The sequence below is a fragment of the Leptonychotes weddellii genome, chromosome 11 (genome assembly GCF_054177405.1).
Source record: "Leptonychotes weddellii isolate Sample4059 chromosome 11, ASM5417740v2, whole genome shotgun sequence".
In the NCBI taxonomy this organism is placed as follows: domain Eukaryota; kingdom Metazoa; phylum Chordata; class Mammalia; order Carnivora; family Phocidae; genus Leptonychotes; species Leptonychotes weddellii.
The window spans coordinates 44,049,135-44,061,685 of NC_138379.1; the positions used below are offsets into that span (position 1 = coordinate 44,049,135).

The 12,551-nt window shown below is 41.0% G+C and overlaps 1 protein-coding gene across 3 annotated transcripts in view; it reads left to right on the forward strand.

Moving 5' to 3' along the window:
• Window positions 1-6,254: 6,254 nt before the first annotated feature.
• Window positions 6,255-12,551, forward strand: part of LOC115940733 (uncharacterized) — a 21,416-nt gene continuing 15,119 nt past the window's right edge. The window contains exons 1-3 of one of the 3 annotated variants that reach the window (XM_081798659.1): window positions 6,255-6,707; window positions 7,084-7,142; window positions 7,742-7,829. The gene's annotated coding sequence lies outside the window, so the exon portion shown is untranslated. The remainder of the gene's footprint in view (window positions 6,708-7,083; window positions 7,143-7,741; window positions 7,830-12,551) is intronic. The other 2 variants (XM_081798661.1, XM_081798660.1) reach the window with 2 other exon arrangements.

Below are 12,551 nucleotides of genomic sequence, written 5' to 3' on the forward strand. Positions count from 1 at the left end.
TCTATATGAATTACAGTTCACACTAAAATATAGTTTTAAAAAGGATCCCATTACCAGAAAGACATAATACAAATAGATTAGAGAAGCACTAAAAGCAGACTATTGCTAATAGCCTATATTCATACAGGGGGGAAAGAGAGAAATGGCTAACAAGTATTTCAGAAAATGTTCAAGCTGAAGGAGAGATCAAAACTAATACAAACCAGATGATATCACTTCACAATTGCAAAAATATTCAGCTGTAAAAAACAATACAATATGGTGACGAGAATGGAATGGAGCAGATATTGTTAGCATAAATGTTAATAGCTGCTCTCTTGGAAAGCCTGTTGACTGTACCTGAATTTGGCGGGTGGGAGCTCACTGGCAACCACTTTAAAGGGGGCACTTTTAGGTCACTGCTGAGGGACAGGGTGAGAGTTATTTAAAGCCCCACTACTATAGGTAGAAGTGAAGGAAGCAAGCATGCGCTATTCTTTCTCGAACTTTGCTAGTTGGGAAGAGAGAAACTGGTAGCGTGGAGCACAGGGTCTATAAAGTTTTTGGTTGTTTGTTTCGTCTTCGGTAGGAAGAGGGGCTGAGAGAAGGCACACAGTGGAGGAACAACGGTGGAGCCCAGGTGGAGGGAATATTCTCAGATTGACGGCTACACACCTGTTTCCTGGGTAGGGAGGTGAGAGGCGTGCCCGAATTGAGAAGGTTTGGCGAAAGTGAGGATAATCATACCACCTGCCCTCAGGACAGTTAAGAAGCAGGTACTGTGGGGCGCCTGGGTGGCTCAGTCGTTAAGCGTCTGCCTTCGGCTCAGGTCATGATCCCAGGGTCCTGGGATCGAGCTCCGCATCAGGCTCCCTGCTCCACGGGAAGCCTGCTTCTCCCTCTCCCACTCCCCCTGCTTGTGTTCCCTCTCTCACTGTCTCTCTCTCTGTCAAATAAATAAAATCTTAAAAAAAAAAAAAAAAAAGCAGGTACTGCACGGGGGTTAAAGGCCACACTAGGTCCCCACCCGAAGTGGTCTCTTTACCCACGTGCGCACGTGACCGCCAGCCCCAGCATGCCCGCAGCGTTCTCCACCCAGACGCCTGACAGCTTCTCCTCTTGGACCTCTGGTCGGGGTCTCCGTTCCGTTCCTTGCCTTCCAGAAGACTGTGGGCGCTGGGAAGACCTTCACCGGACCTAACCTATTTTAGAGCGAGCAAAACACCCCCAGAGAAGAGGAGGGTCATTCCATACCGCGGGTCACAGAGGGCGTCGGGGGCGAAAGTTAAATCCCAGCGCTGAAATCCACGAGCCAAAGAAGGAAGGGAAAAGGTGAAAGAAACGCCTCAACAAGTACCTGCTGCTTGATGCGAAACGGGAGCTCACTCTTTGGCCCTTCCCAAGCTCTCTCGGCTGCGCGCCGAGCGAATGCGCAGAGAGCAGCGGCAGAAGCGTGCGCCGAGGGACCCTCCCGGCCGGCCCGGGAGCCGCTCTTCCTATTGGCTGGGGGGTCGGGGGCGTCGAGTCCTCAGGCTCGCCCTGCACTCAGCGCTCTGCGCTCAGCACACCTGTGGGCTCACAGCCTTCTTGCTTTCCCGATAATCGAGAACACGCGCGAAAGTGGGGTCTCGGAGCTGGACTGTGGCGGCGGAGGACCTTTCCCAGACAGGCTGACTCCCAATAAGCTGCATCCCTTTACTCATCCATCCAGTAAACCATATAATTACTGAGCACCTACTTCGGGCCTGGCAGTCTTCTAGGCCCTTTCTAGCTGGGAATAAAACATCCGAAGTTCACAAGTACATACATCTTAAGAGAAAGTATGAGTGTTATAGGTTTGGGTTCCAAAGCCGTTTCTAGCATGCTTATAAAACCATGAAATAGAACATATTCATTCCATGAAAAATAAATTGAGGAGACAGTAACAGTTTTAGAAGCTAAGGGTCCCAAACTGTGCCTTAATAAAGTGAATTAGATTCCCCCCTTTTCATTTAATTTACATATACCTGGCATATTTAATTTTACAAAAACGCTTAAGTATTATACATCTTAGTGCCATCTTTTTTGCCCTACCATAGAGAGCAACCTTTGTGAGGAAGAGCATCACTTGCCCTTTATTGCATTATCGTTAAAGAAAATTCGGTTTTGTTGTTTCCCTATTTTGTTAAAATTTAATTTTCAGGCCTTCTTTGTCTTAAAACTCTCAATAATAAAATGGAAAATGCAAGTCTACTTATTTAACAAGTACTAGCAAGAAGGCATCTTAGAAAAAAATTTTAAGATGTCTCTTCATGCCCTTGCAGCTGGAAAGAGAGACACTATTCTTCATAAAACTAAACTAAGAAGGTGAGAAAATAATAAAGGCAATTAAGAGCACATTCATCATATGTGGATAAGGATGGCAAAGCTCATAATTCATTTTTGTTAATTTCCTATGGACACAAAAATATGTTCTCTCTTCTAGGGATATAAGTTTCTATATAACTCTTAAATCAAGATTTTTATACTATTCAATTTCTGTAGGACTTTATATTTTGTCCCCTAGATGTAACCTTGACACAAATGTATTGAATTTTCCCACAGAACTGTATTTAACAAGTTCTCAGATTTATAAGTTTTTGCCCTATGTATTTAGCAGGCTGGATACTATTATACTTCCTCATAAATTGTGCCCTTTTTCAATGTATAAAATCCATCTCTGATTCTGAACTTTCAATTAGTTTTCTGCAATTTCTGGTTTTTGTTTGCTTGGCAGCTTATCGACCAACCTCACAGGTGTTTCTTGTGAACAGCATATGTCTGGATTTTGTTTGCTTGACCCAGTCTGTCTCTGCCTTTATATAAGAAAATTCAGTGCATTCACCTTTAGCACGTGGACCGAAAATTTATTGCATTCTTTATGTTACTTTGGGTTCATTATTTTACATCATGGATTTCTGTTTCCTTTCCCATAATTTTTCTGACTTATCTCCATCTTTAGTTTGTTATTTGTTTAGAGTCCTTTCTTGAACTGTTTCTTCAGATGGAAGAGACCTGGATGATACAGACTCTGAATTCTTGCAAATCCTGACATATTTATTTCATGAAGACAGGTGAGTATATTTTGGCTGATGGATTGCAGCCCCTTTATTTTACCAGTCAATAGCCTCTGTTTTCTAGTTTCCAACATTACAAGTGAGAAGTCTAATGTTATTTTTCTTTTTAGATAACTTGCCCTTTCTGCCTGAAAGCTTATGAGTTTTTTTTTCTTAGCATGTAGGAATGACATCTGTATATGCCTAGTGTAAATCTTTACTAATTAATCCAGACTGGAATGTAGTGAGTTCTTTAGATCTACAGACTCAAGCCTTTAAAATTTTTTTCAGCCCAGAGAATTTTTCCATTATTTTGTTATTTATTTTTTCACTTCTATCCACTCCTTTTTTCCTTCTGGAACTTCTGTGTCTGCATATTAGGTCTCAGAGATCTATCCTTTAAACCTATTATCTTTTTTTTTTTCTTTATGATTCCTATCTCTTTCTTTTCCTCTATGCTTTGGGGTATTTCTTTAAGTTATCTAGGCTACTTCTTGGGTCTCAAAAGTGACCATTTCAATTCACTTGCTAAATTGATGAATTAGGAAGATATAGGTAGATACAGATTTACATATTTCTAAATTTAAATTCTATTTTTAAAAGTATATACATATATACACACATACATATATGTGTATTGCATATTTGTTTTGTTTTGTCATTTCATTGAGGTTCAAGTCTGGTTAATGGATTATTTTAAGTGGTAATAGTCCCATAGATAGGGGAAGACAAAGAGGCAAGGAAGCCTTTACTGCAGCTAGCTGTTGAGTAAGAAGCATGAATCCTGCAATTTTCCTACTGAGGCACATGGATGAAACCCTCTTGCTTTTTTTTTTTTAAGATTTTATTTATTTATTTGAGAGAGAATGAGTGCATGAGATGGGGTTGGGTCAGAGGGAGAAGCAGACTCCCCGCTGAGCAGGGAGACAGATGCGGGACTTGATCCCAGGACTCCAGGATCATGACCTGAGCTGAAGGCAGTTGCTTAACCAACTGAGCCACTCAGGTACCCCCAAACCCTCTTGCTTTCTAGTCTACTTATAATCTCTCAGACTCAGCACAGGAGACAGTCAGCTTCAGCTTCTTCTTGGCCTTCTTCAAAGAACCCCAGTAAATTTATACAGATCTCCTAAGGGGTCCACAGACCTAAGGTCTAGGCTCTTTTCAAGAAACCCCACTTTCAAGTCCGCACACCTAGGCTCTGATGTTGTTCTCCACATTCTTATCTAGCCTATAAAGAAGGGGACAGAGAGAGATCCAACATCAGGTTTCTAAACCAGTGCTCTGAACTCACGGTTTCTCTCCATAAGTCCCAGTTCTCTGGTTTAGGAGAAGCAGACATCAGAATAGGGAATAGAAGAGCTCATTACAAATCTCCTTCATGATCCACATCTAACTTTAGTAGAGAGCTTGCTCTTTTCTGTGAATGACCTTATAAAATGGGAGACCCATTCACTTTCTTTTATATGAAAAAGCCCAATGGAGAAGACATGTGTCTGGAATGAAAGGTCTTAAGGATTCCAGTTGTTTGAAACAAAACTCTGGTTTCACTTCCCTCTCAAAATAAGTTCAAAAAAGCTCAAAATCCAGGAGACCCAGTCACACCTCTGAGATCCTCTGATACGCAAGTTTAGTCTCAAAGCACATTTTAAAAATGAGACTATAGGGGCATCTGGGTGGTACAGTGGGTTAAGTGTCTGACTCTTGGCTTGGCTCAGGTCATGATCTCAGGGTTGTGATCTCAGGGTTGTGAGATCGAGCCCCATGTAGAGTCCCACCTCAAGCCCCACATCAGGCTCTGCGCTCAGTGCAGAGTCTGCTTGAGATTCTCTCTCCCTTTGCCCCTCCTGCTCATGCCCTCTCTGTAAAATGTGTGCATTCAGGATCTTAACTAGAACTATTTAACCATATTAAAATCTTCATCTTACAGATGAGAAAACTGGGAGCAGAAGATTAAATAACTTGCCCAAAAACACTTAATGGGTAACACAAGGGGTTTTAAAGTCAGTTCTATTAGACAGCAAAAGCCCAGCCTTTAAACACTGTGCCATATAGACTCTGAATGTGTAAGCCAGGGAAGGGTCCACACAATGATTTTCAAAATGTGATCTTGGGAGTCCTAGAAATTCAGGTGTTCATTTCCTGGTGGAGGCCAGAGGGGTACGCCCTGGACCACCTACTTCTGCTAAACTGCAAACATAGTTAACATATATAACTTCCTATGTGCCAGGAACCAGTTTAAGCATTTTGAGGACATTAACTCAGTTAATTCTAACAACAAGTCTGTAAAATAGTTACCATTATTGTGCCTATTTTTTTAAAAGATTTTTTATTTTATTTATTTGACAGAGAGAGACACAGCGAGAGAGGGAACACAAGCAGGGGGAGTGGGAGAGGGAGAAGCAGGCTTCCTGATGAAAAGGGAGCCCAATGTGGGGCTCGATCCCAGGACCCCAGGATCATGACCAAAGGCAGACGCTTAACGACTGAGCCACCCAGGCACCCCTATTGTGCCTATTTTAAAGATGACACAAAGAGATTGTCATTCAGCCAAGATCACATCATGAGTGGGTGGTATTGTCAGAATAGAATCCAAGGAGTCCCTTGCTTTTAAAGACTACCCTAGAAAGCGTTCCTTACCTAATAGTTGAATACTACTGATCCAGCCTAAGTTTGAGGAGAAGTGCTTTAAGGAAATGAAAACATTTTCCTAAGGGAACATTGAACAAGATAATAGAAGAGCAAGTGGTCAGATCTCTTTCTGGGGCTCTTTCCCATGGCTCCGCTTCGGTCCCACCTTGTCTTTCTCCTCTCTGTCTGGAGTCTCCAGAAAAGTCCAGGACTTGGCAAGAAAAGAGGAAGGAGGAAAGCGCGACCCGCCACCGTGTCAGCAGGAGCCAAGCGGGTCCCGGGCAACAGTAACCTGGAATTTGAAAGGTCCTCTTCGCGGCTGCGCGACTCCAACCTCGAGTTTAGGGACAATGCTAGGGCCAGAGCTAGTGGGGTGTCTATTCCGCCGAGGGCGCGGGACAGCAGGTGCAACCCTCCCTCGCCCCCAAAGGCGAAGTGACAGCAGTTGGTTTCCCCAGATTCCTATTGGGGGTTCCCCACTTGCGGGTTCTGAGAGTCCCAGAATTCTTCGAGGTCAGCCGCTCATGGCCCAGAATCCTCAGGCCCGCCCCCTTCTCAGGGGCCCTAAAAGCTCCTAGAACACTCCTATTTCTTTAGCATTGGGGGTGACTGAACCCCAGCCTCTGTCCAGAGCACAAAGAGCACGGGTCTTCTGCCCACGAACGCGGGTGGCTGAGAGCCGGACTGCGCACCCCTTCTGGCCAATCAGGAGCCACGTTCTCAAGCGCTCTCCTTTCCCGCCCCGCCCCTCCCGTCTCCATGGAAACGCTCCGAGTGTCTACTCTGAGGCCTGGGGCTTCCATTTCGGTCCAGCGGGGCTGCGGCTATTGTTTGTGTAGACGGACTATTTTGGCCGGTCCCGTCCCCCTCAGAGGCTCCATAAGTGACGCGGACTCTCGGGAGTACCGAGCCAGAAGCGGACAAGGGCGGGGAGAGCTGTGGCTGAAGAAAGAGTGGCAGAAAAGGGAGGGTGAGGGGCCGAGAAGCGGCTCCGGCTTAGAAATCTCGAAGACACCGGTGTAGGTGGGTCCTTCACAGCCGCCCTCCCCAAGTTAAAACCGAATATGGGGAAGGGGAGAGGAGGACAGAGGCAGCTTGGACCCTGGAGCCGGGGTGCTCGGGGTTGGAAAGTGTTGGGGTGGAGCTCGGGTCGGGGGTCTGGACGTGGAACGGAGGCCGCGCGCGTCTTCGCTGTGGGAGTGGAGGCCGCGCAGATCCGTGGCCTTGACCGGCAGATCCCACTCCTTGAGAACCGTTTGGGTGTCTGAATCCAAAAACACTCGGGCAGCCCGTGGCGCATTGGGGGAGTCCAAACGTGTGCTGCTCTTGAAACGTCCATGAATCGTCCCCACCCCGCGCTAGAGAAAGAGGGCTCTTAACTGTTTATCATTTTCCCCAGGGACCTGTGATCACCAAGGCAGGACCGGGATAGCAAAGGCTCATGTCCCCATTTTACAGGTGAGGAAAGTGAGGCCCTAGGAGGTCTAGAAGTTTGGTCATTTTCAAAGTTCTACAAGTGGTTAGTAATAGACCTGAGACTGATCAGGTCCTGGGAACGCTAGATCTGGGATCCTTTAAGATTTTAGGTACTCTGATAGTAAATCCAGTATTTCTGTTGTAATAAGTACAGGAGAGCAATGGAATTATCTTTCTACTTTATTGATTGAACAAGGAAAAATACTTTTAGAAAGAAACTAAGTGTCGCACTTCTATTTTATTATTCTTGTTAATAATTACGAAAGCTTTGAGACTCAGGTTAAATTACATAGAGAGCATCTGCATCCCTGGAGGGACTGTGAGATCAAATTCTGTTTTCATGCCCAAACTAGAATTGTACCTTTGAAGTTTTTAAAGGTTCAGAAATAAAGTCTTGGGTGCCAATTCTCACAACTCTCCTATCTGGCCCTTGAAACGGAACAGAAGTGTTCTTGGGTTCTTTCTGGCCTCTTTCTAAGAGGTTTTGGGGGGGTCACACCCAGTTAGTATATGGGGATTGTAGTGAGTTTGGGAATTGCAAGGCATGCCCAATCTTTCATTCCTCCTTTCTTCTCCCTCAGCTCAGACTCCTCAAAACTCCACCCTTCCCCAAAAGAGGAGCATAAACAAGGAAGGAATGTTCACTATTTTCCTCAAGACTGATCCCAGGTGAGTAGGATTGTCTTTTCTCATTTATAAAATGCCCCTGAATTCTCCACAGGTGGTGGGAGTAAGAGGAAGCGGCAATGGGGATGGATGGATCAGATAGAATAGAAAATGTTCCTCACTTGACTGAGAAGCTTCCAAGCCTCCTATGTAACATTTCCCTGCCTCCCATCCAGTGTCTCTTTCCAACATTTACTCATTTATTCAGCCATCATCCAGGTCTGTTGTATAATGTTCTTGATGCTCTGAGATAAGGAAATATATAAGAATGTCTTTTCTTAACATTGGGGAGATAAGCCATATGAGGTTAATAATAATGTCTCAAGTTATGCATTAAACAGTGTCATAATGAGTGGCACTTAAAAGACAGAAACAGAAGCTCAGGTTTGAAAAATCATCATGAACAGGAAGATATTATTCTAGACAGGAAGATGATCATTTAGTCTCAGGCAGAAATTGAGGGGAAAATAAGAAAACTGAGCTAGTGGGGCGCCTGGGTGGCTCAGTTGGTTAAGCGACTGCCTTCGGCTCAGGTCATGATCCTGGAGTCCCGGGATCGAGTCCCGCATCGGGCTCCCTGCTCGGCAGGGAGCCTGCTTCTGCCTCTGACCCTCCCCACTCTCATGTGCTCTCTCTCTCTCATTCTGTCTGTCTCAAATAAATAAATAAAATCTTTAAAAAAAAAAAAAAAAAAAAAAGAAAACTGAGCTAGTAACTGGAGAGTGTTTAAGTATCTATATATGAGGTGAGGCCACATTGTGGAAGGCTATTCATATTTAATTGGTTACTTATTATTGTGCACCACTCAGTCCTCTGCATTTCAACAGAGGCAGCCATTACTGACATTTGGATCTATTTACTTATAGTCTTTTATCTAATATTTGATATACATACATAATCTGTACAGACACTAATATGTATATATACATATATGTACACATACATACAACTATAGACACATAGGTAATCTAACATACATGTATGTAGAGAGATTAGTATATATAAAAAAATTTGAACACAATAAATATGTTCCATGAGGGCAGAGAACATTTCCAGTACATAGAACTATGCCTAGCATGTAGTAAGCCCTCATTGAATATTTGTTGGATGTATGGATAGCTGTTATATGTATAATTTTTTCATTGTTAAATATATATTATATATAAATATAATTAACATTTTTTCCAAATATTTTTTGGTAGCCTGAGTTTTAATGACTATATAATATTCCATTCCAAGTATGTATCATTCCATTCCAGATATATGGGCTTTATTCTAGGTATATATGTTCCCTTCCAGCCATATGTACTTTATTTAAATCTTTTTTTGGGAAAAACTTAAGTAATTCTCAATATTTTGCTGTCATAAAATTTTTCTATTAAATATTCTTATACATAATTTATTTAGTGTATCTCTTTATAACCTCAAGATATGCTCTGAGAAATAGGATAACAGAGTAAAGGAATATAAACATGTTTTAGACTTTTGAAAAACTTAAGTTCTTTTTTTAGAAATACTACATGAATTAACTTTTATAACCATTTGAGGAAAAATATTATCTTTCTGAACCTTTACCAGCTTTGAGTTTTAAGATTTTGCCTTGAATTGCATCCCTTTAATCTTTAGTAAGGTTGACCATTTTTTGCATACATTTACTGGTCATTTGCATTCCTTCTTTGACATAAGTAATGTATGCCTCTTGACATGCATTACTTTTTTTCCTACTAAATTTTTTGTTTGTATTTGATAAAAGATATTCTTTGTATGTAAAAGATATAAACCATTTGTTAAAGGCTCTATTTCTCCAGTTGTTTGCCTTTTGCTTTTAAGGACTTCTTTGTTTATAGGAGTTTCACATTTGTATAAAGTGAAATCTTATTTCTTTTTATTTATGTAGTATTATGCTTTGAGAGCTCTTCTTCACCCCCAAATATAACACATAATTACTTTTGTTTTTCTCAACTGTTTTTTATAGTTTCAGGTATTTTAAAAGTTTAACTCTGAAACCTGTCAGGTATTTATTTTGGTGTGAGAAATGACAGAACTTAAACATTTTTCCTCCCACTTAGTTATTTTTTTCCAGTAACATTTACTTTTTCCATTGATTGTGGTGCTACCTTTTTATATGCCAAATTACTAAATTTTTTACATACACATACACATATACAAATGTACACACAGACCACTTTAGGGGTTGTCCTGTTTCATGGACCCATCTCTCAATTCTTATACTGCTATCCAAGTGTATTTAATTTTGTTCCTTTATATGTAGTATGCTTAATGGGCAATGCAGAGGAATTTAGCCTTTCTTTTTCCACATTTAGGGATAAAGAAAAGGAAGATGGCTCATTTTAGAAAAGAAGTAAAAGTTTATAAGTTTTAGATATTGAATATATTAACTTTTCAGTATGTTTTTTTAGTATTGCTTATTGGTCAAAATACAGGCTCTGGACCCATTATCTAAGATTGTTTCATGCCTCTACCACTTCTGAGTTATGTGAAATAGATTGTATTACTTAACCAGTTTCTCAACTCTCAAGTGGGGAAATAGAACTTACTAGGGTTAAGATGTAAACATGTAAAAACCAGCACAGTGCCTGACAAACAGAATCACTAACAATGGTTACTATTATGTTAGCTATTGTTTAAAATATAATGCATATCTGATACAACTCTAGTCACTAAGACAGAAGAATTGAGGCAGGGAATCTAGCCTTTTTTTTTTTTTTTTTTTTGGCCAAAGGCTAGTCAGATGATCCAGCATCATTAATTATATAAGCCATCTTATCCACACAAATTTGATATTACCTTTACCATGTTTAGAATTTACTGCTATATTTAGGTCCATTTCCAGATTTCTATTCTTTTCCATTGATCTTCTCTATTCCTGTGTCAACCTCATGGTGTTATAATTAAGAGTTACAGAGTTTTAATATACCATCGGGTTAGTCTCCTCTCATTATTTCTTTTTAACACTTTTCCTCACAAAAGTACTTGAAAATCAGTTTCTCAGACCCTCCCCCAAACCTATTGTATCACTGAAAATGTAGATAAGTTTAGTGATAACAAAATTATGTTTATTTCTCCTACCTAAGATTGAAGAGTGTTTTCTAAATTCAAAAGCTACATTTATCTAGGTTCTAAGTATTTTTGTTAAGCTTGTAGGAATTTTTATATATATTTATTTGAGAGAGAGACAGACAGAGAGAGTACAAGGAGGGGGAGAGGCAGAGGGAGAGGGAGAAACAGAGTCCCCGCTCAACTGGGAGCCCAACATGGTCCTGGGCTCCATCCCAGGACCTGGAGATCATGACCTAAGCTGAAGGCAGACGCTCAACTATCTGAGCCACCCAGGCACCCTGGGATTTATATTTTTTAATTGCTATTGTAAATGTCATTTTAAAAAGTTTATTTATTTTTATTTATTTGAGAGAGAGAGCGAGCAATGGGTGGGGGCAGAGGGAAAAGCAGACTCACTGCTGAGCAGGGATCCTGATGCAGGGCTCTATCCCAGAATCCTGAGATCATGACCTGAGCCGAAGGAAGCCGTTTAACTCTGACTGAGCCACCCAGGCACCCCCATAAATGTCATTTTAAAAACATCTTTTAAAAGGCGTGCCTGGGTGGCTCAGTCGGTTAAAATACCTTTTAATGATTATATGTCTGAACTTTCTAAATTATATAATTGTATTTTACATGGTTAACTAATTTGAACTTGTATTGTGATGCATTACATGCATGCAAAAGAATATACTAAAATATTATGCTTTATATAGACATATAGACTATCAATAGCCTAGACTATCAATATTTTTAAAAGCCCCCCTAGTGACCCCACAATTTCATTCTCTCCTTTTCCTAAAGAGGCAACTGCTATCTTAAATGTTGTGTTTATTGTTCCTTAAATGGAATCACTGTATATATTCTTCTGTGATTGGTTTCTTTAGTATAATATTAATTTTTACAGTGCGTCCATGTTGATTTATGTAGCTATAGCTTTTTTCACTGCTGTGTACTGTTTCACAGAATGACAACTTATTTATCCATCCTACTGTTGTTGGGCCTTTTGTATTGCTTCTAGTTTTTTGCTATTACAGCAGTTATACTGAAAATGTTGTACATATCTTCTGGTATGTATGTGTAAGTTTCTCTAGGGTACAAACCTAGTATTAAAATTTCTGGGACATTGACTTTCCTTATAATTACTAATGATTTTCAGTTGATTTTCTTGGGTTTCCTATGTACAACCATATCCTTTATAATTGTCTGCTTGAATTGTCAAGTGCTTTCATTAGTGGTTTAAAAATAATGAATTTGCAGTATCTTTAAAGGTTGAGTTTCCAGTCTTAATGGGAATACTTTTAATGTTTTACTTTTGGATATGAGATATATTTGCATGTCTTCATTTTTGTTTTGCTAACTTGCTTTGTTTGTAGTTTTAAATGAAGGACCCATGTTGCATTTTAAGAAGTACCTTTTTGGGGCACCTGGGTGGCTCAGTTGGTTAAGCGACTGCCTTCGGCTTTGGGGCGCCTGGGTGGCTCAGTTGGTTAAGCGACTGCCTTCGGCTCAGGTCATGATCCTGGAATCCCTGGATCAAGTCCCGCATCGGGCTCCCTGCTCAGCAGGGAGCCTGCTTCTGCCTCTGACCCTCCCCCCTCTCATGTGTTCTCTCTCTCTCATTCTCTCTGTCTCAAATAAATAAATAAAAAAAAATCTTTAAAA